Below are 24,817 nucleotides of genomic sequence, written 5' to 3'. Positions count from 1 at the left end.
CATGCAGCACCCCGAGAGCCCAGGCACACAGCTAGGCACGCAGCAACCCGAGAGCCCAGGCACACAGCTAGGCACGCAGCAACCCGAGAGCCCAGGCACACAGCTAGGCACACAGCTAGGCACGCAGCAACCCGGGAGCCCAGGCACGCAGCTAGGCACGCAGCAACCCGGGAGCCCAGGCACGCAGCTAGGCACGCAGCAACCCGGGAGCCCAGGCACACAGCTAGGCACGCAGCAACCCGAGAGCCCAGGCACACAGCTAGGCACGCAGCAACCCGAGAGCCCAGGCAAGCAGCATCACAGAGCTCGTGTACCAGACATACCCCATGGGGGCGGCAGTACAGTATTATAAGAACTACTGATGGGCACTTTTCCGCCTTCTGTACAGCACATCACGTTCGCAGTGGGGTGGGTGGTGTTTGTGGGTCCCCTGCACCCCGTATCCAGCACTTCCTCCCTGCTCTGTATTCCGGGACCTGTGATTACATTCCTGGGCCCAGCAGGTGACCGCAGCGGCCGGGAGGGGATTTAGGAGGAAATGAGATGACATATCACTATGTAAGGGGAGAGGGGGCACCACTGAGGGGCAACAGAAAGGAGGACGGGCAGAGCTGCCACACGATGGGCCGCACAGTAGGAGCCGAACCGGGCACAGAGGACGGAGAACCAATAAAGGGGAACAGAAGAGACGGCGTCTTGTACAGTGTCCTCCGAGGAGGGGATTCTCATGCATGGAGCAGCTGCTGTCCACCCCCGGGCAGCTGCCAGCCGGCCCGCCACAGAGAAGCCACAGAAGCCCTGATGTGGGGACACACTAATGGAGAGGACTGGTGTGTGCAAAACTCTTAGGCAGGTGTGGAAAGCGCTTCATGGTCAGAAGGGATAATAACAATCTGATGTCCCCTCCGCCCCCCCCCCGGGATCCGGTGGCCGCCACCCCCCCTCCACCCCCCTCCGGGATCCGGTGGCCGCCCCGTCCCCTCCGCCCCCCCCCGGGATCCGGTGGCCGCCCAGTCCCCTCCTCCCCCCCCCCCGGGATCCGGTGGCCGCCCCGTCCCCTCCTCCCCCCCCCGGGATCCGGTGGCCGCCCCATCCCCTCCGCCCCCCCTGGGATCCGGTGGCCGCCCAGTCCCCTCCGCCCCCCCCGGGATCCGGTGGCCGCCCCGTCCCCTCCGCCCCCCCCCCCCCCCGGATCCGGTGGCCGCCCCATCCCCTCCGCCCCCCCCCCCGGATCCGGTGGCCGCCCCATCCCCTCCGCCCCCCCCCCCCCCCCGGATTCCGGTGGCCGCCCCATCCCCTCCGCCCCCCCCTGGGATCCGGTGGCCGCCCCATCCCCTCCGCCCCCCCCCCCCTGGGATCCGGTGGCCACTCAGTCCCCTCCGCAACCCGTCCCCCCCCCCCTCCCCCCTCCACCCCCCCAGGATCCGGTGGCCGCCCGTCTTCACATCACTTGTACAGCCCGGGAAGTTGTACGGTTCTAGCGGGTGATTGGTGACTAATTTGACCAGACAGGAGAGAATGATCACTCATATTTAGCATGAACCCGTCATTAAAAAGACCCTCTCCTAATATTAGTAAGTGTAATAATTATATTAGCAAACGCCTCCAATTAGAAATGTAGTATAGTCTCCTGATTAGCCATGTCTCTTACCTCATGTGCAGGGCACTGCTGCTTAGGTAACCATGGTTACAACCACAAGCAACTAACTTTCACTATATGTTTGGTCATAACCATGGATACCCCAGGTCCTGCGCATGAGAAAAGCGACAGCGAATCAGGAGAACTATACTACACTTATAATCGGAGCTATTTCCCAAAATAAATATATACCGTAATATTATTAATTATTATTAGAATTATTACTACTACTAAATATTTCGAGCGGATCTTGGAGACGAGACACCTCCATTAACTGAAACAGCCATGAAAGAGGCTGAAGACTGAGTGAGGATCAGAAACTCTGCTACACGGATAGTGAGGGAAGACTGATCTAATGAAGGATCAGAAGAATCCAGGGGATCTATACACAGAGAGATAGTGAGGGAAGACTGATCTAATGAAGGATCAGAAGAATCCAGGAGATCTATACACAGAGAGATAGTGAGGGAAGACTGATCTAATGAAGGATCAGAAGAATCCAGGGGATCTATACACAGAGAGATAGTGAGGGAAGACTGAGCTAATGAAGAATAGAATAATCCAGGAGATCTATACACAGAGAGATAGTGAGGGAAGACTGATCTAATGAAGGAATAGAAGAATCCAGGAGATCTATACACAGAGAGATAGTGAGGGAAGACTGATCTAATGAAGGAATAGAAGAATCCAGGAGATCTATACACAGAGAGATAGTGAGGGAAGACTGAGCTAATGAAGAAACAGAAGAATCCAGGAGATCTATACACAGAGATAGTGAGGGAAGACTGAGCTAATGAAGGAATAGAAGAATCCAGGGGATCTATACACAGAGAGATAGTGAGGGAAGACTGAGCTAATGAAGGAATAGAAGAATCCAGGAGATCTATACACAGAGAGATAGTGAGGGAAGACTGATCTAATGAAGGATCAGAAGAATCCAGGAGATCTATACACAGAGAGATAGTGAGGGAAGACTGATCTAATGAAGGAATAGAAGAATCCAGGAGATCTATACACAGAGAGACAGTGAGGGAAGACTGATCTAATGAAGGAATAGAGGAATCCAGGAGATCTATACACAGAGAGATAGTGAGGGAAGACTGAGCTAATGAAGGAATAGAAGAATCCAGGAGATCTATACACAGAGAGATAGTGAGGGAAGACTGAGCTAATGAAGGAATAGAAGAATCCAGGAGATCTATACACAGAGAGAAGATGAGGGAAGACTGAGCTAATGAAGGAATAGAAGAATCCAGGGGATCTATACACAGAGAGATAGTGAGGGAAGACTGATCTAATGAAGGAATAGAAGAATCCAGGAGATCTATACACAGAGAGATAGTGAGGGAAGACTGAGCTAATGAAGGAATAGAGGAATCCAGGAGATCTATACACAGAGAGAAGATGAGGGAAGACTGAGCTAATGAAGGAATAGAAGAATCCAGGAGATCTATACACAGAGAGATAGTGAGGGAAGACTGATCTAATGAAGGAATAGAAGAATCCAGGAGATCTATACACAGAGAGATAGTGAGGGAAGACTGAGCTAATGAAGGAATAGAGGAATCCAGGAGATCTATACACAGAGAGATAGTGAGGGAAGACTGAGCTAATGAAGGAATAGAAGAATCCAGGAGATCTATACACAGAGAGATAGTGAGGGAAGACTGATCTAATGAAGGATCAGAAGAATCCAGGGGATCTATACACAGAGAGATAGTGAGGGAAGACTGAGCTAATGAAGGAATAGAAGAATCCAGGGGATCTATACACAGAGAGATAGTGAGGGAAGACTGAGCTAATGAAGGAACAGAAGAATCCAGGGGATCTATACACAGAGAGATAGTGAGGGAAGACTGAGCTAATGAAGGAATAGAAGAATCCAGGAGACCTATACACAGAGAGATAGTGAGGGAAGACTGAGCTAATGAAGGAATAGAAGAATCCAGGAGATCTATACACAGAGATAGTGAGGGAAGACTGAGCTAATGAAGGAATAGAAGAATCCAGGAGATCTATACACAGAGAGATAGTGAGGGAAGACTGAGCTAATGAGGAATAGAAGAATCCAGGAGATCTATACACAGAGAGATAGTGAGGGAAGACTGAGCTAATGAAGGAATAGAAGAATCCAGGGGATCTATACACAGAGAGATAGTGAGGGAAGACTGAGCTAATGAAGGAATAGAAGAATCAAGGAGACCTATACACAGAGAGATAGTGAGGGAATACTGAGCTAATGAAGGATCAGAAGAATCCAGGGGATCTATACACAGAGAGATAGTGAGGGAAGACTGAGCTAATGAAGGAATAGAGGAATCCAGGAGATCTATACCCAGAGAGATAGTGAGGGAAGACTGAGCTTATGAAGGAATAGAAGAATCCAGGAGATCTATACCCAGAGAGATAGTGAGGGAAGACTGAGCTAATGAAGGAATAGAAGAATCCAGGAGATCTATACACAGAGAGATAGTGAGGGAAGACTGATCTAATGAAGGAATAGAAGAATCCAGGAGATCTATACCCAGAGAGATAGTGAGGGAAGACTGAGCTAATGAAGGAATAGAAGAATCCAGGAGATCTATACACAGAGAGATAGTGAGGGAAGACTGATCTAATGAAGGAATAGAGGAATCCAGGAGATCTATACACAGAGAGAAGATGAGGGAAGACTGAGCTAATGAAGGAATAGAAGAATCCAGGAGATCTATACACAGAGAGATAGTGAGGGAAGACTGATCTAATGAAGGAATAGAAGAATCCAGGAGATCTATACACAGAGAGATAGTGAGGGAAGACTGAGCTAATGAAGGAATAGAGGAATCCAGGAGATCTATACACAGAGAGATAGTGAGGGAAGACTGAGCTAATGAAGGAATAGAAGAATCCAGGAGATCTATACACAGAGAGATAGTGAGGGAAGACTGATCTAATGAAGGATCAGAAGAATCCAGGGGATCTATACACAGAGAGATAGTGAGGGAAGACTGAGCTAATGAAGGAATAGAAGAATCCAGGAGATCTATACACAGAGAGATAGTGAGGGAAGACTGAGCTAATGAAGGAACAGAAGAATCCAGGGGATCTATACACAGAGAGATAGTGAGGGAAGACTGAGCTAATGAAGGAATAGAAGAATCCAGGGGATCTATACACAGAGAGATAGTGAGGGAAGACTGAGCTAATGAAGGAACAGAAGAATCCAGGGGATCTATACACAGAGAGATAGTGAGGGAAGACTGAGCTAATGAAGGAATAGAAGAATCCAGGAGACCTATACACAGAGAGATAGTGAGGGAAGACTGAGCTAATGAAGGAATAGAAGAATCCAGGAGATCTATACACAGAGATAGTGAGGGAAGACTGAGCTAATGAAGGAATAGAAGAATCCAGGAGATCTATACACAGAGAGATAGTGAGGGAAGACTGAGCTAATGAGGAATAGAAGAATCCAGGAGATCTATACACAGAGAGATAGTGAGGGAAGACTGAGCTAATGAAGGAATAGAAGAATCAAGGAGACCTATACACAGAGAGATAGTGAGGGAATACTGAGCTAATGAAGGATCAGAAGAATCCAGGGGATCTATACACAGAGAGATAGTGAGGGAAGACTGAGCTAATGAAGGAATAGAGGAATCCAGGAGATCTATACCCAGAGAGATAGTGAGGGAAGACTGAGCTTATGAAGGAATAGAAGAATCCAGGAGATCTATACCCAGAGAGATAGTGAGGGAAGACTGAGCTAATGAAGGAATAGAAGAATCCAGGAGATCTATACACAGAGAGATAGTGAGGGAATACTGAGCTAATGAAGAATAGAAGAATCCAGGAGATCTATACACAGAGATAGTGAGAGAAGACTGAGCTAATGAAGAATAGAAGAATCCAGGAGATCTATACACAGAGAGATAGTGAGGGAATACTGAGCTAATGAAGAATAGAAGAATCCAGGAGATCTATACACAGAGATAGTGAGGGAAGACTGAGCTAATGAAGAATAGAAGAATCCAGGAGATCTATACACAGAGAGATAGTGAGGGAAGACTGAGCTAATGAAGGAATAGAAGAATCCAGGAGATCTATACACAGAGAGATAGTGAGGGAAGACTGATCTAATGAAGGAATAGAAGAATCCAGGAGATCTATACACAGAGAGATAGATCCTCCTCTCCTCCTCTCTCATTCGCTCCTCACGCAACCGACTCCAAGACTTCTCCCGAGCATCCCCAGTCTCCTGGAACTCGCTGCCTCAACACGTCAGACTATCCCCTACCCTTGCAAACTTCAAACGGAACCTGAAAACTCATCTGTTCAGAAATGCCTACAATCTACAATGAACTCGCTGCCGCCCGACCACCGTGCGGAGCTGCCGCCCGACCACCGTGCGGAGCTGCCGCCCGACAACCGTGCGGAGCTGCCGCCCGACCACCGTGCGGAGCCGCCGCCTGACCTACACCCCGCCTATTGTCTCCTCCCCATAATCCTATAGAATGTAAGCCCGCAAGGGTAGGGCCCTCTTCCCTCTGTACTAGTCTGTCTACTGTAACTTGTATACGTATTTTGTATGTAACCCCCTTCTCATGTACAGCACCATGGAATTAATGGTGCTCTATAAATAAATAATAATAATAATAATAGTGAGGGAAGACTGATCTAATGAGGAATAGAAGAATCCAGGAGATCTATACACAGAGAGATAGTGAGGGAAGACTGATCTAATGAAGGAATAGAAGAATCCAGGGGATCTATACACAGAGAGATAGTGAGGGAAGACTGATCTAATGAAGGAATAGAAGAATCCAGGAAATCTATACACAGAGAGATAGTGAGGGAAGACTGAGCTAATGAAGGAATAGAAGAATCCAGGAGATCTATACACAGAGAGATAGTGAGGGAAGACTGAGCTAATGAAGGAGAAGAAGAATCCAGGAGATCTATACACAGAGAGATAGTGAGGGAAGACTGAGCTAATGAAGGAATAGAAGAATCCAGGGGATCTATACACAGAGAGATAGTGAGGGAATACTGAGCTAATGAAGAATAGAAGAATCCAGGAGATCTATACACAGAGATAGTGAGGGAAGACTGAGCTAATGAAGAATAGAAGAATCCAGGAGATCTATACACAGAGAGATAGTGAGGGAAGACTGAGCTAATGAAGGAATAGAAGAATCCAGGAGATCTATACACAGAGAGATAGTGAGGGAAGACTGATCTAATGAAGGAATAGAAGAATCCAGGAGATCTATACACAGAGAGATAGTGAGGGAAGACTGAGCTAATGAAAGAACAGACGAATCCAGGAGATCTATACACAGAGAGATAGTGAGGGAAGACTGAGCTAATGAAGGACCAGAAGAATCCAGGAGATCTATATAGAGATAGTGAGGGAAGACTGAGCTAATGAAGGAACAGAAGAATCCAGGAGATCTATACACAGAGATAGTGAGGGAAGACTGAGCTAATGAAGGAATAGAAGAATCCAGGAGATCTATACACAGAGATAGTGAGGGAAGACTGAGCTAATGAAGGAATAGAAGAATCCAGGAGATCTATACACAGAGAGATAGTGAGGGAAGACTGAGCTAATGAAGGAACAGAAGAATCCAGGAGATCTATACACAGAGAGATAGTGAGGGAAGACTGAGCTAATGAAGGAATAGAAGAATCCAGGAGATCTATACACAGAGAGATAGTGAAGGAAGACTGAGCTAATGAAGGAATAGAAGAATCCAGGAGATCTATACACAGAGAGATAGTGAGGGAAGACTGATCTAATGAAGGAATAGAAGAATCCAGGGGATCTAAACACAGAGAGATAGTGAGGGAAGACTGATCTAATGAAGGAATAGAAGAATCCAGGAAATCTATACACAGAGAGATAGTGAGGGAAGACTGAGCTAATGAAGGAATAGAAGAATCCAGGAGATCTATACACAGAGAGATAGTGAAGGAAGACTGAGCTAATGAAGGAATAGAGGAATCCAGGAGATCTATACACAGAGATAGTGAGGGAAGACTGATCTAATGAAGGAGAAGAAGAATCCAGGAGATCTATACACAGAGAGATAGTGAGGGAAGACTGAGCTAATGAAGGAATAGAGGAATCCAGGAGATCTATACACAGAGATAGTGAGGGAAGACTCAGCTAATGAAGAAACAGAAGAATCCCGGAGATCTATACACAGAGAGATAGTGAGGGAAGACTGAGCTAATGAAGGAATAGAAGAATCCAGGAGATCTATACACAGAGAGATAATGAGGGAAGACTGAGCTAATGAAGGAATAGAAGAATCCAGGAGATCTATACACAGAGAGATAATGAGGGAAGACTGAGCTAATGAAGGAATAGAAGAATCCAGGGGATCTATACACAGAGAGATAGTGAGGAAAGACTGAGCTAATGAAGGAATAGAAGAATCCAGGAGATCTATACACAGAGAGATAGTGAGGGAAGACTGAGCTAATGAAGGAATAGAAGAATCCAGGAGATCTATACACAGAGAGATAGTGAAGGAAGACTGAGCTAATGAAGGAATAGAAGAATCCAGGAGATCTATACACAGAGAGATAGTGAGGGAAGACTGATCTAATGAAGGAATAGAGGAATCCAGGAGATCTATACACAGAGATAGTGAGGGAAGACTGATCTAATGAAGGAGAAGAAGAATCCAGGAGATTTATACACAGAGAGATAGTGAGGGAAGACTGAGCTAATGAAGGAATAGAAGAATCCAGGAGATCTATACACAGAGAGATAGTGAGGGAAGACTGATCTAATGAAGGAATAGAGGAATCCAGGAGATCTATACACAGAGATAGTGAGGGAAGACTGATCTAATGAAGGAATAGAGGAATCCAGGAGATCTATACACAGAGATAGTGAGGGAAGACTGATCTAATGAAGGAGAAGAAGAATCCAGGAGATCTATACACAGAGATAGTGAGGGAAGACTGAGCTAATGAAGGAATAGAGGAATCCAGGAGATCTATACACAGAGATAGTGAGGGAAGACTGAGCTAATGAAGGAATAGAAGAATCCAGGAGATCTATACACAGAGAGATAGTGAGGGAAGACTGAGCTAATGAGGAATAGAAGAATCCAGGAGATTTATACACAGAGAGATAGTGAGGGAAGACTGAGCTAATGAAGGAATAGAAGAATCCAGGAGATCTATACACAGAGAGATAGTAAGGGAAGACTGAGCTAATGAAGGAATAGAAGAATCCAGGAGATTTATACACAGAGAGATAGTGAGGGAAGACTGAGCTAATGAAGGAATAGAAGAATCCAGGGGATCTATACACAGAGAGATAGTGAGGGAAGACTGAGCTAATGAAGGAATAGAAGAATCCAGGAGATCTAGACAGAGAGATAGTGAGGGAAGACTGAGCTAATGAAGGAATAGAAGAATCCAGGAGATCTATACACAGAGAGATAGTGAGGGAAGACTGAGCTAATGAAGGAATAGAAGAATCCAGGGGATCTATACACAGAGAGATAGTGAGGGAAGACTGAGCTAATGAAGGAATAGAAGAATCCAGGAGATCTATATACAGAGAGATAGTGAGGGAAGACTGATCTAATGAGGAATAGAAGAATCCAGGACATTTACACACAGAGAGATAGTGAGGGACGACTGAGCTAATGAAGGAGAAGAAGAATCCAGGAGATCTATACACAGAGAGATAGTGAGGGAAGACTGAGCTAATGAAGGAATAGAAGAATCCAGGAGATTATACACAGAGAGATAGTGAGGGAAGACTGAGCTAATGAAGGAATAGAAGAATCCAGGAGATTATACACAGAGAGATAGTGAGGGAAGACTGAGCTAATGAAGGAATAGAAGAATCCAGGGGATCTATACACAGAGAGATAGTGAGGGAAGACTGAGCTAATGAAGGAATAGAAGAATCCAGGAGATCTATACACAGAGAGATAGTGAGGGAAGACTGAGCTAATGAAGGAATAGAAGAATCCAGGAGATCTATACACAGAGAGATAGTGAAGGAAGACTGAGCTAATGAGGAATAGAGGAATCCAGGAGATCTATACACAGAGAGATAGTGAGGGAAGACTGAGCTAATGAAGGAATAGAATAATCCAGGAGATCTATACACAGAGAGACAGTGAGGGAAGACTGAGCTAATGAGGAATAGAGGAATCCAGGAGATCTATACACAGAGAGATAGTGAGGGAAGACTGAGCTAATGAAGGAATAGAAGAATCCAGGAGATCTATACACAGAGAGACAGTGAGGGAAGACTGAGCTAATGAAGAAATAGAAGAATCCAGGAGATCTATACACAGAGATAGTGAGGTAAGACTGAGCTAATGAAGGAATAGAAGAATCCAGGAGATCTATACACAGAGAGATAGTGAGGGAAGACTGAGCTAATGAAGGAATAGAAGAATCCAGGAGATCTATACACAGAGAGATAGTGAGGGAAGACTGAGCTAATGAAGGAGAAGAAGAATCCAGGAGATCTATACACAGAGAGATAGTGAGGGACGACTGAGCTAATGAAGGAGAAGAAGAATCCAGGAGATCTATACACAGAGAGATAGTGAGGGAAGACTGATCTAATGAAGGAATAGAAGAATCCAGGAGATCTATACACAGAGAGATAGTGGGGGAAGACTGAGCTAATGAAGGAATAGAAGAATCCAGGAGATTATACACAGAGATAGTGAGGGAAGACTGAGCTAATGAAGGAATAGAAGAATCCAGGAGATCTATACACAGAGAGATAGTGAGGGAAGACTGAGCTAATGAAGGAATAGAAGAATCCAGGAGATCTATACACAGAGAGATAGTGAGGGAAGACTGAGCTAATGAAGGAATAGAAGAATCCAGGAGATCTATACACAGAGAGATAGTGAAGGAAGACTGAGCTAATGAAGGAATAGAATAATCCAGGAGATCTATACACAGAGAGACAGTGAGGGAAGACTGAGCTAATGAGGAATAGAGGAATCCAGGAGATCTATACACAGAGAGATAGTGAGGGAAGACTGAGCTAATGAAGGAATAGAAGAATCCAGGAGATCTATACACAGAGAGACAGTGAGGGAAGACTGAGCTAATGAAGAAATAGAAGAATCCAGGAGATCTATACACAGAGATAGTGAGGTAAGACTGAGCTAATGAAGGAATAGAAGAATCCAGGAGATCTATACACAGAGAGATAGTGAGGGAAGACTGAGCTAATGAAGAAATAGAAGAATCCAGGAGATCTATACACAGAGAGATAGTGAGGGAAGACTGAGCTAATGAGGAATAGAAGAATCCAGGAGATTTATACACAGAGAGATAGTGAGGGAAGACTGAGCTAATGAAGGAATAGAAGAATCCAGGAGATCTATACACAGAGATAGTGAGGTAAGACTGAGCTAATGAAGGAATAGAAGAATCCAGGAAATCTATACACAGAGAGATAGTGAGGGAAGACTGATCTAATGAAGGAATAGAAGAATCCAGGGGATCTAAACACAGAGAGATAGTGAGGGAAGACTGATCTAATGAAGGAATAGAAGAATCCAGGGGATCTATACACAGAGAGATAGTGAGGGAAGACTGATCTAATGAAGGATCAGAAGAATCCAGGAGATCTATACACAGAGAGATAGTGAGGGAAGACTGAGCTAATGAAGAAATAGAAGAATCCAGGAGATCTATACATAGAGAGATAGTGAGGGAAGACTGAGCTAATGAAGAATAGAAGAATCCATGGGATCTATACACAGAGATAGTGAGGGAAGACTGAGCTAATGAAGGAATAGAAGAATCCAGGAGATCTATACACAGAGAGATAGTGAGGGAAGACTGATCTAATGAAGGAATAGAAGAATCCAGGGGATCTATACACAGAGAGATAGTGAGGGAAGACTGATCTAATGAAGGAATAGAAGAATCCAGGAGATCTATACACAGAGAGATAGTGAGGGAAGACTGAGCTAATGAAGGAATAGAGGAATCCAGGAGATCTATACACAGAGAGATAGTGAGGGAAGACTGATCTAATGAAGGAATAGAGGAATCCAGGAGATCTATACACAGAGAGATAGTGAGGGAAGACTGATCTAATGAAGGAATAGAGGAATCCAGGAGATCTATACACAGAGATAGTGAGGGAAGACTGATCTAATGAAGGAGAAGAAGAATCCAGGAGATCTATACACAGAGAGATAGTGAGGGAAGACTGATCTAATGAAGGAATAGAGGAATCCAGGAGATCTATACACAGAGAGATAGTGAGGGAAGACTGAGCTAATGAAGGAATAGAGGAATCCAGGAGATCTATACACAGAGATAGTGAGGGAAGACTGATCTAATGAAGGAATAGAAGAATCCAGGAGATCTATACACAGAGATAGTGAGGGAAGACTGATCTAATGAAGGAATAGAGGAATCCAGGAGATCTATACACAGAGATAGTGAGGGAAGACTGATCTAATGAAGGAATAGAAGAATCCAGGAGATCTATACACAGAGAGATAGTAAGGGAAGACTGAGCTAATGAAGGAATAGAAGAATCCAGGGGATCTATACACAGAGAGATAGTGAGGGAAGACTGAGCTAATGAAGGAATAGAAGAATCCAGGAGATCTATACACAGAGAGATAGTGAGGGAAGACTGATCTAAGAGAGATAGTGAGGGAAGACTGATCTAATGAAGGAATAGAAGAATCCAGGGGATCTATACACAGAGCGATAGTGAGGGAAGACTGAGCTAATGAAGGAATAGAAGAATCCAGGAGATCTATACACAGAGAGATAGTGAGGGAAGACTGAGCTAATGAAGGAATAGAAGAATCCAGGAGATCTATACACAGAGAGATAGTGAGGGAAGACTGATCTAATGAGGAATAGAAGAATCCAGGAGATCTATACACAGAGAGATAGTGAGGGAAGACTGATCTAATGAGGAATAGAAGAATCCAGGAGATCTATACACAGAGAGATAGTGAGGGAAGACTGATCTAATGAAGGAATAGAAGAATCCAGGAGATCTATACACAGAGAGATAGTGAGGGAAGACTGAGCTAATGAAGGAATAGAAGAATCCAGGGGATCTATACACAGAGATAGTGAGGGAAGACTGAGCTAATGAAGGAATAGAAGAATCCAGGGGATCTATACACAGAGAGATAGTGAGGGAAGACTGATCTAATGAAGGAATAGAGGAATCCAGGAGATCTATACACAGAGAGATAGTGAGGGAAGACTGAGCTAATGAAGGAATAGAAGAATCCAGGAGATCTATACACAGAGAGATAGTGAGGGAAGACTGAGCTAATGAAGGAACAGAAGAATCCAGGAGATCTATACACAGAGAGATAGTGAGGGAAGACTGAGCTAATGAAGGAATATAAGAATCCAGGAGATCTATACACAGAGAGATAGTGAGGGAAGACTGAGCTAATGAAGGAATAGAAGAATCCAGGGGATCTATACACAGAGATAGTGAGGGAAGACTGAGCTAATGAAGGAATAGAAGAATCCAGGGGATCTATACACAGAGAGATAGTGAGGGAAGACTGAGCTAATGAAGGAATAGAAGAATCCAGGAGATCTATACACAGAGAGATAGTGAGGGAAGACTGAGCTAATGAAGGAACAGAAGAATCCAGGAGATCTATACACAGAGAGATAGTGAGGGAAGACTGAGCTAATGAAGGAATAGAAGAATCCAGGAGATCTATACACAGAGAGATAGTGAGGGAAGACTGAGCTAATGAAGGAATAGAAGAATCCAGGGGATCTATACACAGAGAGATAGTGAGGGAAGACTGAGCTAATGAAGGAATAGAAGAATCCAGGAGATCTATACACAGAGAGATAGTGAGGGAAGACTGAGCTAATGAAGGAATAGAAGAATCCAGGAGATCTATACACAGAGAGATAGTGAGGGAAGACTGAGCTAATGAAGGAACAGAAGAATCCAGGAGATCTATACACAGAGAGATAGTGAGGGAAGACTGAGCTAATGAAGGAACAGAAGAATCCAGGAGATCTATACACAGAGAGATAGTGAGGGAAGACTGAGCTAATGAAGGAATATAAGAATCCAGGAGATCTATACACAGAGAGATAGTGAGGGAAGACTGAGCTAATGAAGGAATAGAAGAATCCAGGGGATCTATACACAGAGATAGTGAGGGAAGACTGAGCTAATGAAGGAATAGAAGAATCCAGGGGATCTATACACAGAGAGATAGTGAGGGAAGACTGAGCTAATGAAGGAATAGAAGAATCCAGGAGATCTATACACAGAGAGATAGTGAGGGAAGACTGAGCCAATGAAGGAATAGAAGAATCCAGGGGATCTATACACAGAGAGATAGTGAGGGAAGACTGAGCTAATGAAGGAACAGAAGAATCCAGGAGATCTATACACAGAGAGATAGTGAGGGAAGACTGAGCTAATGAAGGAATAGAAGAATCCAGGAGATCTATACACAGAGAGATAGTGAGGGAAGACTGAGCTAATGAAGGAATAGAAGAATCCAGGGGATCTATACACAGAGAGATAGTGAGGGAAGACTGAGCTAATGAAGGAATAGAAGAATCCAGGAGATCTATACACAGAGAGATAGTGAGGGAAGACTGAGCTAATGAAGGAATAGAAGAATCCAGGAGATCTATACACAGAGAGATAGTGAGGGAAGACTGAGCTAATGAAGGAATAGAAGAATCCAGGAGATCTATACACAGAGAGATAGTGAGGGAAGACTGAGCTAATGAAGGAATAGAAGAATCCAGGAGATCTATACACAGAGAGATAGTGAGGGAAGACTGAGGTAATGAAGGAACAGAAGAATCCAGGGGATCTATACACAGAGAGATAGTGAGGGAAGACTGAGCTAATGAAGGAATAGAAGAATCCAGGAGATCTATACACAGAGAGATAGTGAGGGAAGACTGAGCTAATGAAGGAATAGAAGAATCCAGGGGATCTATACACAGAGAGATAGTGAGGGAAGACTGAGCTAATGAAGGAATAGAAGAATCCAGGGGATCTATACACAGAGATAGTGAGGTAAGACTGAGCTAATGAAGGAATAGAAGAATCCAGGAGATCTATACACAGAGAGATAGTGAGGGAAGACTGAGCTAATGAAGAAATAGAAGAATCCAGGAGATCTATACACAGAGATAGTGAGGGAAGACTGAGCTAATGAAGGAATAGAAGAATCCAGGAGATCTATACACAGAGAGATAGTGAGGGAAGACTGATCTAATGAAGGAGAAGAAGAATCCAGGCCCAGATGAATTACACCTCAGGTGAGTAAAGGAGATGGCAGAGAAACACGTGGTCACAATTGTTGGTTCCTCTCGTTTAATAAAAGAGACCCCCCCTACCGGTCACACAAATAACTTGAATTTGAGAAAAGCAATAAATAAAAAAATCTATGAAGATGAAGAAATGAAAGTCAGACATTGTCGCTTTTCAAGGGTGATGGGGGGGGGGGTGTAGCGGTGTTCTGTAGTCTGGGGGTGATGGGGGGGTACTGGTGTTCTGCAGTCTGGGGGTGATGGGAGGGTGGGTAGCGGTGTTCTGCAGTCTGGGGGTGATGGGGGGGGGTAGCGGTGTTCTGCAGTCCGGGGGTGATGGGGGGGTGGGTAGCGGTGTTCTGCAGTCTGGGGGTGATGGCGGGGGGTAGCGGTGTTCTGCAGTCTGGGGGTGATGGGGGGGTGGGTAGCGGTGTTCTGCAGTCTGGGGGTGATGGCGGGGGGTAGCGGTGTTCTGCAGTCTGGGGGTGATGGGGGGGGGTAGCGGTGTTCTGCAGTCTGGGGGTGATGGCGGGGGGTAGCGGTGTTCTGCAGTCTGGGGGTGATGGCGGGGGGTAGCGGTGTTCTGCAGTCTGGGGGTGATGGCGGGGGGTAGCGGTGTTCTGCAGTCTGGGGGTGATGGCGGGGGGGGTAGCGGTGTTCTGCAGTCTGGGGGTGATGGCGGGGGGTAGCGGTGTTCTGCAGTCTGGGGGTGATGGCGGGGGGTAGCGGTGTTCTGCAGTCTGGGGGTGATGGCGGGGGTAGTGGTGTTCTGCAGTCTGGGGGTGATGGGGGGGTAGTGGTGTTCTGCAGTCTGGGGGTGATGGGGGGGTAGTGGTGTTCTGCAGTCTGGGGGTGATGGGGGGGGTAGCGGTGTTCTGCAGTCTGGGGGTGATGGGGGGGTAGCGGTGTTCTGCATTCTGGGGGTGATGGGGGGTAGCGGTGTTCTGCAGTCTGGGGGTGATGGGGGGGGGGCGGTAGCGGTGTTCTGCAGTCCGGGGGGGTGATGGGGGGGGGGGGGTAGCGGTGTTCTGCAGTCCGGGGGTGATGGGGGGGGGGGGGTAGCGGTGTTCTGCAGTCCGGGGGGGTTAAGGGGGGGGGGTAGCAGTGTTCTGCAGTCTGGGGGTGATGGCGGGGGGGGGTGATGGCGGGGGGTAGCGGTGTTCTGCAGTCTGGGGGTGATGCCGGGGGGTAGCGGTGTTCTGCAGTCTGGGGGTGATGGGGTGGGGGGTAGCGGTGTTCTGCAGTCTGGGGGTGATGGGGTGGGGGGGGGGGGTAGCGGTGTTCTGCAGTCCGGGGGTGATGGCGGGGGGTAGCGGTGTTCTGCAGTCCGGGGGTGATGGCGGGGGGTAGCGGTGTTCTGCAGTCTGGGGGTGATGGGGGGGGTAGCGGTGTTCTGCAGTCTGGGGGTGATGCCGGGGGGTAGCGGTGTTCTGCAGTCTAGGGGTGATGGGGTGGGGTGGGGGTAGCGGTGTTCTGCAGTCTGGGGGTGATGGGGGGGGTAGCGGTGTTCTGCAGTCCGGGGGTGATGGCGGGGGGTAGCGGTGTTCTGCAGTCTGGGGGTGATGGCGGGGGGTAGCGGTGTTCTGCAGTCTGGGGGTGATGGGGGGGTAGCGGTGTTCTGCAGTCTGGGGGTGATGGGGGGGTAGCGGTGTTCTGCAGTCTGGGGGTGATGGGGGGGTAGCGGTGTTCTGCAGTCTGGGGGTGATGGGGGGGTAGCGGTGTTCTGCAGTCCGGGGGTGATGGGAGGGGGGTGGGGTAGTGGTGTTCTGCAGTCTGGGGGTGATGGGGGGTAGCGGTGTTCTGCAGTCTGGGGGTGATGGGGTGGGGGGGGGGGGGTAGCGGTGTTCTGCAGTCCGGGGGTGATGCCGGGGGGTAGCGGTGTTCTGCAGTCCGGGGGTGATGGCGGGGGGTAGCGGTGTTCTGCAGTCTGGGGGTGATGGCGGGGGGTAGCGGTGTTCTGCAGTCTGGGGGTGATGGCGGGGGGTAGCGGTGTTCTGCAGTCTGGGGGTGATGCCGGGGGGGTAGCGGTGTTCTGCAGTCTGGGGGTGATGCCGGGGGGGTAGCGGTGTTCTGCAGTCCGGGGGTGATGCCGGGGGGGTAGCGGTGTTCTGCAGTCTGGGGGTGATGGCGGGGGGGTAGCGGTGTTCTGCAGTCTGGGGGTGATGGGGGGGTAGCGGTGTTCTGCAGTCTGGGGGTGATGGGGGGGGTAGCGGTGTTCTGCAGTCTGGGGGTGATGCCGGGGGGTAGCGGTGTTCTGCAGTCTGGGGGTGATGGGGTGGGGGGGGGGGGTAGCGGTGTTCTGCAGTCCGGGGGTGATGGCGGGGGGTAGCGGTGTTCTGCAGTCCGGGGGTGATGGCGGGGGGTAGCGGTGTTCTGCAGTCTGGGGGTGATGCCGGGGGGGTAGCGGTGTTCTGCAGTCTGGGGGTGATGCCGGGGGGTAGCGGTGTTCTGCAGTCTGGGGGTGATGGGGTGGGGGGGGGGGGTAGCGGTGTTCTGCAGTCCGGGGGTGATGGCGGGGGGTAGTGGTGTTCTGCAGTCCGGGGGGGTGATGGGGGGGGGGTAGCGGTGTTCTGCAGTCCGGGGGGGGTGATGGGGGGGGGGGGTAGCGGTGTTCTGCAGTCTGGGGGTGATGGGGGGTAGCGGTGTTCTGCAGTCTGGGGGTGATGGGGGGGTAGCGGTGTTCTGCAGTCTGGGGGTGATGCCGGGGGGTAGCGGTGTTCTGCAGTCTGGGGGTGATGCCGGGGGGTAGTGGTGTTCTGCAGTCCGGGGGTGATGGGGGGGGTAGCGGTGTTCTGCAGTCCGGGGGTGATGGGGGGGTAGCGGTGTTCTGCAGTCCGGGGGTGATGGGGGGGTAGCGGTGTTCTGCAGTCCGGGGGTGATGGGGGGGGTAGCGGTGTTCTGCAGTCTGGGGGTGATGCCGGGGGGTAGCGGTGTTCTGCAGTCTGGGGGTGATGGCGGGGGGTAGCGGTGTTCTGCAGTCTGGGGGTGATGGGGGGTAGTGGTGTTCTGCAGTCTGGGGGTGATGGGGGGTAGCGGTGTTCTGCAGTCTGGGGGTGATGGGGGGGTAGCGGTGTTCTGCAGTCTGGGGGTGATGGGGGGTAGTGGTGTTCTGCAGTCTGGGGGTGATGGGGGGGTAGCGGTGTTCTGCAGTCTGGGGGTGATGGGGGGGGTAGCGGTGTTCTGCAGTCTGGGGGTGATGGCGGGGGGTAGCGGTGTTCTGCAGTCTGGGGGTGATGGCGGGGGGGTAGCGGTGTTCTGCAGTCTGGGGGTGATGGCGGGGGGTAGCGGTGTTCTGCAGTCTGGGGGTGATGGCGGGGGGTAGCGGTGTTCTGCAGTCCGGGGGTGATGGGGGGGTAGCGGTGTTCTGCAGTCTGGGGGTGATGGCGGGGGGTAGCGGTGTTCTGCAGTCTGGGGGTGATGGGGGGGTAGTGGTGTTCTGCAGTCTGGGGGTGATGGGGGGGTAGCGGTGTTCTGCAGTCTGGGGGTGATGGGGGGTAGTGGTGTTCTGCAGTCTGGGGGTGATGGGGGGGTAGCGGTGTTCTGCAGTCTGGGGGGTGATGGGGGGTAGTGGTGTTCTGCAGTCTGGGGGTGATGGGGGGGGTAGCGGTGTTCTGCAGTCTGGGGGTGATGCCGGGGGGTAGCGGTGTTCTGCAGTCTGGGGGTGATGCCGGGGGGTAGCGGTGTTCTGCAGTCTGGGGGTGATGGGGGGGTAGCGGTGTTCTGCAGTCCGGGGGTGATGGGGGGGTAGCGGTGTTCTGCAGTCTGGGGGTGATGCCGGGGGGTAGCAGTGTTCTGCAGTCTGGGGGTGATGGCGGGGGGGTAGCGGTGTTCTGCAGTCCGGGGGTGATGCCGGGGGGGTAGCGGTGTTCTGCAGTCCGGGGGTGATAGCGGTGTTCTGCAGTCTGGGGGTGATGCCGGGGGGGTAGCGGTGTTCTGCAGTCCGGGGGTGATGCCGGGGGGTAGCGGTGTTCTGCAGTCTGGGGGTGATGCTGGGGGGGTAGCGGTGTTCTGCAGTCCGGGGGTGATGCCGGGGGGTAGCGGTGTTCTGCAGTCCGGGGGTGATGCCGGGGGGTAGCGGTGTTCTGCAGTCCGGGGGTGATGGGAGGGGGGTGGGGTAGCGGTGTTCTGCAGTCTGGGGGTGATGCCGGGGGGGTAGCGGTGTTCTGCAGTCCGGGGGTGATGGGAGGGGGGTGGGGTAGCGGTGTTCTGCAGTCTGGGGGTGATGCCGGGGGGTAGCGGTGTTCTGCAGTCCGGGGGGTGATGGGAGGGGGGTGGGGTAGCGGTGTTCTGCAGTCTGGGGGTGATGGGGGGGTAGTGGTGTTCTGCAGTCCGGGGGTGATGGGGGGGTAGCAGTGTTCTGCAGTCCGGGGGTGATGGGAGGGGGGTGGGGTAGCGGTGTTCTGCAGTCCGGGGGTGATGGGGGGGTAGCGGTGTTCTGCAGTCCGGGGGTGATGGGGGGGTAGCAGTGTTCTGCAGTCTGGGGGTGATGCCGGGGGGGTAGCGGTGTTCTGCAGTCCGGGGGTGATGGGAGGGGGGTGGGGTAGCGGTGTTCTGCAGTCTGGGGGTGATGCCGGGGGGTAGCGGTGTTCTGCAGTCTGGGGGTGATGGGATGGGGGTGGGGTAGCGGTGTTCTGCAGTCCGGGGGTGATGGGAGGGGGGTGGGGTAGCGGTGTTCTGCAGTCCGGGGGTGATGGGAGGGGGGTGGGGTAGCGGTGTTCTGCAGTCCGGGGGTGATGCCGGGGGGTAGCGGTGTTCTGCAGTCCGGGGGTGATGGGAGGGGGGTGGGGTAGCGGTGTTCTGCAGTCCGGGGGTGATGCCGGGGGGTAGCGGTGTTCTGCAGTCCGGGGGTGATGGCGGGGGGTAGCGGTGTTCTGCAGTCCGGGGGTGATGCCGGGGGGGTAGCGGTGTTCTGCAGTCCGGGGGTGATGCCGGGGGGGGTAGCGGTGTTCTGCAGTCTGGGGGTGATGCCGGGGGGTAGCAGTGTTCTGCAGTCTGGGGGTGATGGGAGGGGGGTGGGGTAGCGGTGTTCTGCAGTCCGGGGGGTGATGCCGGGGGGTAGCGGTGTTCTGCAGTCCGGGGGTGATGGGAGGGGGGTGGGGTAGCGGTGTTCTGCAGTCCGGGGGTGATGGGAGGGGGGTGGGGTAGCGGTGTTCTGCAGTCCGGGGGTGATGCCGGGGGGTAGCGGTGTTCTGCAGTCCGGGGGTGATGGGAGGGGGGTGGGGTAGCGGTGTTCTGCAGTCCGGGGGTGATGGGAGGGGGGTGGGGTAGCGGTGTTCTGCAGTCCGGGGGTGATGCCGGGGGGTAGCGGTGTTCTGCAGTCCGGGGGTGATGCCGGGGGGTAGCGGTGTTCTGCAGTCCGGGGGTGATGCCGGGGGGTAGCGGTGTTCTGCAGTCTGGGGGTGATGCCGGGGGGTAGCAGTGTTCTGCAGTCTGGGGGTGATGGGAGGGGGGTGGGGTAGCGGTGTTCTGCAGTCCGGGGGTGATGCCGGGGGTGCAGTCCGGGGGTGATGCCGGGGGGTAGCGGTGTTCTGTCAGTCTGGGGGTGATGGGAGGGGGTGGGGTAGCGGGTGTCATCTGGCAGTCTGGTGGGGTGATGCCTGGGGGGGTGGTAGCGGTGTTCTGCAGTCCGGGGGTGATGGGAGGGGGGGTGGGGTAGCGGTGTTCTGCAGTCTGGGGGTGATGCGGGGGGGGGTAGCGGTGTTCTGCAGTCGGCGGTGATGGAGGGAGGGGGGTGGGGTAGCGGTGTTCTGCAGTCTGGGGGTGATGCGGGGGGGGTAGCGGTGTTCTGCAGTCCGGGGGTGATGGGGGGGTAGCGGTGTTCTGCAGTCCGGGGGTGATGCCGGGGGGTGGGTAGCGTGTTCTGCAGTCCGGGGTGATGGGAGGGGGGGTGGGGTAGCGGTGTTCTGCAGTCTGGGGGTGATCAGGCTGTCCACACTTGCAGGGTACCAGTGCCGTTACCCGGGGACGGCTCGGGGGCGACACTTGCACCCTCCGGTCCTCACATCCAGACTCGGCTCTAACATTGAGCAAATTATTTTCCTTTCCTCATAAAAAAATACATAAGATTTTTAATACGTTCGTGATTTTTACAACACTGAAGAGACTTGTACAGACGATCCTGAGCGATCCGCATCGTGCAGTGATCGCACCGAGCTCCGACCACAACTCCCATCTGCAGACGCCGATCACCGATACACCGATCTATCACTGTCTGCGGGAGATCCCGGGCTGGTGACAGCAGCACTGATCCGCCGGCAGCACGCTGAGCCCCTGGAGTACCCCCGTGTGTCCCCCCCGTCCCGTGTCCCCGCTGTCCCCCCTGTCTCTCCGTCCCGTGTCCCCGCTGTCTCTCCGTCCCGTGTCCCCGCTGTCCCCCCTGTCTCTCCGTCCCGTGTCCCCGCTGTCTCTCCGTCCCGTGTCCCCGCTGTCCCCCCTGTCTCTCCGTCCCGTGTCCCCGCTGTCCCCCCTGTCTCTCCGTCCCGTGTCCCCTCCGTCCCGTGTCCCCTCCGTCCCGTGTCCCCTCCGTCCCGCGTCCCCGCTCTCACCTGCTGGATGTCACCGCTGCTGCCGCCGGCGGAGTCTGAGCTGCAGAGCAGCGCTCACATGGCAGCAGGCTACGCCCCATCTGTTCTGATTGGTGCAGCACTACTCCACCCCGACAAGCCGAGGGGCAGAAGTAACCGCCCCCAGCCGGACGAGGCCCCGGGAGGGCAGAGCAGATGGGGGTCGGAGCACGCGCCGCCGGTGACTGAGGGGCTCAACTCTGGACCGCACCTAGGGTCGTGTCCGTCACCAGCCCAGGAGGCGGCAGCACCGCGCTCCCACAATCCCACCGGAACCCCGCACTCTGGGTACAAGATCTCCGGGGGTCAGAAGAGAAGATCTCCGGGGGTCAGAAGGGGGGATCTCCGGGGATCAGAAGAGAAGATCTCCGGGGGTCAGAAGAGAAGATCTCCGGGGGTCAGAAGGGGGGATCTCCGGGGGTCAGAAAGGGGCATCTCCGGGGGTCAGAAAGGGGCATCTCCGGGGGTCAGAAGAGAAGATCTCCGGGGGTCAGAAGAGAAGATCTCCGGGGGTCAGAAGAGAAGATCTCCAGGGGTCAGAAGGGGGGATCTCCGGGGGTCAGAAAGGGGCATCTCCGGGGGTCAGAAGAGAAGATCTCCGGGGGTCAGAAGGGGGGATCTCCGAGGATCAGAAGAGAAGATCTCCGGGGGTCAGAAGAGAAGATCTCCGGGGGTCAGAAGGGGGGATCTCCGGGGGTCAGAAAGGGGCATCTCCGGGGGTCAGAAAGGGGCATCTCCGGGGGTCAGAAGAGAAGATCTCCGGGGGTCAGAAGAGAAGATCTCCGGGGGTCAGAAGAGAAGATCTCCGGGGGTCAGAAGAGAAGATCTCCGGGGGTCAGAAGGGGGGATCTCCGGGGGTCAGAAAGGGGCATCTCCGGGGGTCAGAAGAGAAGATCTCCGGGGATCAGAAGAGAAGATCTCCGGGGGTCAGAGGAGAAGATCGAAGATCTCCGGGGGTCAGAGGAGAAGATCTCCGGGGGTCAGAAGGGGGGATCTCCGGGGGTCAGAAGAGAAGATCTCCGGGGGTCAGAAGAGAAGATCTCCGGGGGTCAGAAGAGAAGATCTCCGGGGGTCAGAAGAGAAGATCTCCGGGGGTCAGAAGAGAAGATCTCCGGGGGTCAGAAGAGAAGATCTCCGGGGGTCAGAAGAGAAGATCTCCAGGGATCAGAAGAGAAGCTCTCCGGGGGTCAGAAGAGAATATCGTCGGGGTCAGAAGAGAATATCGTCGGGGGTCAGAAGAGAATATCGTCGGGGGTCAGAAGAGAATATCGTCGGGGGTCAGAAGAGAATATCTCTGGGGGTCAGAAGAGAATATCTCTGGGGGTCAGAAGAGAATATCTCTGGGGGTCAGAAGAGAATATCTCTGGGGGTCAGAAGAGAATATCTCCGGGGGTCAGAAGAGAATATCTCCGGGGGTCAGAAGAGAAGATCTCTGGGGGTCAGAAGAGAAGATTTCTGGGGGTCAGAAGAGAAGATCTCTGGGGGTCAGAAGAGAAGATCTCTGGGGGTCAGAAGAGAAGATCTCTGGGGGTCAGAAGAGAAGATCTCTGGGGGTCAGAAGAGAAGATCTCTGGGGGTCAGAAGAGAAGATCTCTGGGGGTCAGAAGAGAAGATCTCCGGGGGTCAGAAGGGGGGATCTCCGGGGGTTAGAAGGGGGGATCTCTGGGGGTCAGAAGAGAAGATCTCCGGGCGTCAGAAGAGAAGATCTCCGGGGATCAGAAGAGAAGATCTCCGGGGGTCAGAAGAGAAGATCTCCGGGGGTCAGAAGAGAAGATCTCCGGGGGTCAGAAGAGAAGATCTCCGGGGATCAGAAGAGAAGATCTCCGGGGGTCAGAAGAGAATATCGTCGGGGGGTCAGAAGAGAATATCGTCGGGGGTCAGAAGAGAATATCGTCGGGGGTCAGAAGAGAATATCGTCGGGGGTCAGAAGAGAATATCGTCGGGGGTCAGAAGAGAATATCTCTGGGGGTCAGAAGGGGGGATCTCCGGGGGTCAGAAGAGAAGATCTCCGGGGGTCAGAAGAGAAGATCTCCGGGGGTCAGAAGGGGGGATCTCCGGGGGTCAGAAAGGGGCATCTCCGGGGGTCAGAAGAGAAGATCTCCGGGGGTCAGAAGAGAAGATCTCCGGGGGTCAGAAGAGAAGATCTCCGGGGGTCAGAAGGGGGGATCTCCGGGGGTCAGAAAGGGGCATCTCCGGGGGTCAGAAGAGAAGATCTCCGGGGGTCAGAAGAGAAGATCTCCGGGGGTCAGAGGAGAAGATCGAAGATCTCCGGGGGTCAGAGGAGAAGATCTCCGGGGGTCAGAAGGGGGGATCTCCGGGGGTCAGAAGAGAAGATCTCCGGGGGTCAGAAGAGAAGATCTCCGGGGGTCAGAAGAGAAGATCTCCGGGGGTCAGAAGAGAAGATCTCCGGGGGTCAGAAGAGAAGATCTCCGGGGGTCAGAAGAGAAGATCTCCGGGGGTCAGAAGAGAAGATCTCCGGGGGTCAGAAGAGAAGATCTCCGGGGGTCAGAAGAGAAGATCTCCGGGGATCAGAAGAGAAGATCTCCGGGGGTCAGAAGAGAATATCGTCGGGGGTCAGAAGAGAATATCGTCGGGGGTCAGAAGAGAAGATCTCCGGGGGTCAGAAGAGAAGATCTCTGGGGGTCAGAAGAGAAGATCTCTGGGGGTCAGAAGAGAAGATCTCTGGGGGTCAGAAGAGAAGATTTCTGGGGGTCAGAAGAGAAGATCTCTGGGGGTCAGAAGAGAAGATCTCTGGGGGTCAGAAGAGAAGATCTCTGGGGGTCAGAAGAGAAGATCTCTGGGGGTCAGAAGAGAAGATCTCCGGGGGTCAGAAGGGGGGATCTCCGGGGGTCAGAAGGGGGGATCTCCGGGGGTTAGAAGGGGGGATCTCCGGGGGTCAGAAGAGAAGATCTCCGGGGGTCAGAAGAGAAGATCTCCGGGGGTCAGAAGGGGGCATCTCCGGGGGTCAGAAGAGAAGATCTCCGGGGGTCAGAAGAGAAGATCTCCGGGGGTCAGAAGAGAAGATCTCCGGGGGTCAGAAGAGAAGATCTCCGGGGGTCAGAAGAGAAGATCTCCGGGGGTCAGAAGAGAAGATCTCCGGGGGTCAGAAGGGGGGATCTCTGGGGGTCAGAAGAGAAGATCTCCGGGGGTCAGAAGAGGGAATCTCCGGGGGTCAGAAGAGAAGATCTCCGGGGGTCAGAAGGGGGGATCTCCGGGGGTCAGAAGAGAAGATCTCCGGGGGTCAGAAGAGAAGATCTCCGGGGGTCAGAAAGGGGGATCTCCGGGGGTCAGAAGAGAAGATCTCCGGGGGTCAGAAGAGAAGATCTCCGGG

At 52.2% G+C, this 24,817-nt stretch overlaps 1 protein-coding gene across 1 annotated transcript in view; it reads right to left on the bottom strand.

Moving 5' to 3' along the window:
• SLC29A1 (solute carrier family 29 member 1 (Augustine blood group)) overlaps positions 1-21,541 on the bottom strand; it is an 81,104-nt gene extending 59,563 nt beyond the window's left edge. Inside the window, exon 1 of the mRNA XM_075338919.1 lies at positions 21,469-21,541. The gene's annotated coding sequence lies outside the window, so the exon portion shown is untranslated. The remainder of the gene's footprint in view (positions 1-21,468) is intronic.
• Positions 21,542-24,817: the final 3,276 nt, after the last annotated feature.

Source organism: Anomaloglossus baeobatrachus, chromosome 3 (assembly GCF_048569485.1).
Source record: "Anomaloglossus baeobatrachus isolate aAnoBae1 chromosome 3, aAnoBae1.hap1, whole genome shotgun sequence".
Lineage (NCBI taxonomy): Eukaryota > Metazoa > Chordata > Amphibia > Anura > Aromobatidae > Anomaloglossus > Anomaloglossus baeobatrachus.
Note: the sequence above shows the minus strand (reverse complement) of the source record. Positions and strands in the feature narration are given on the sequence as shown.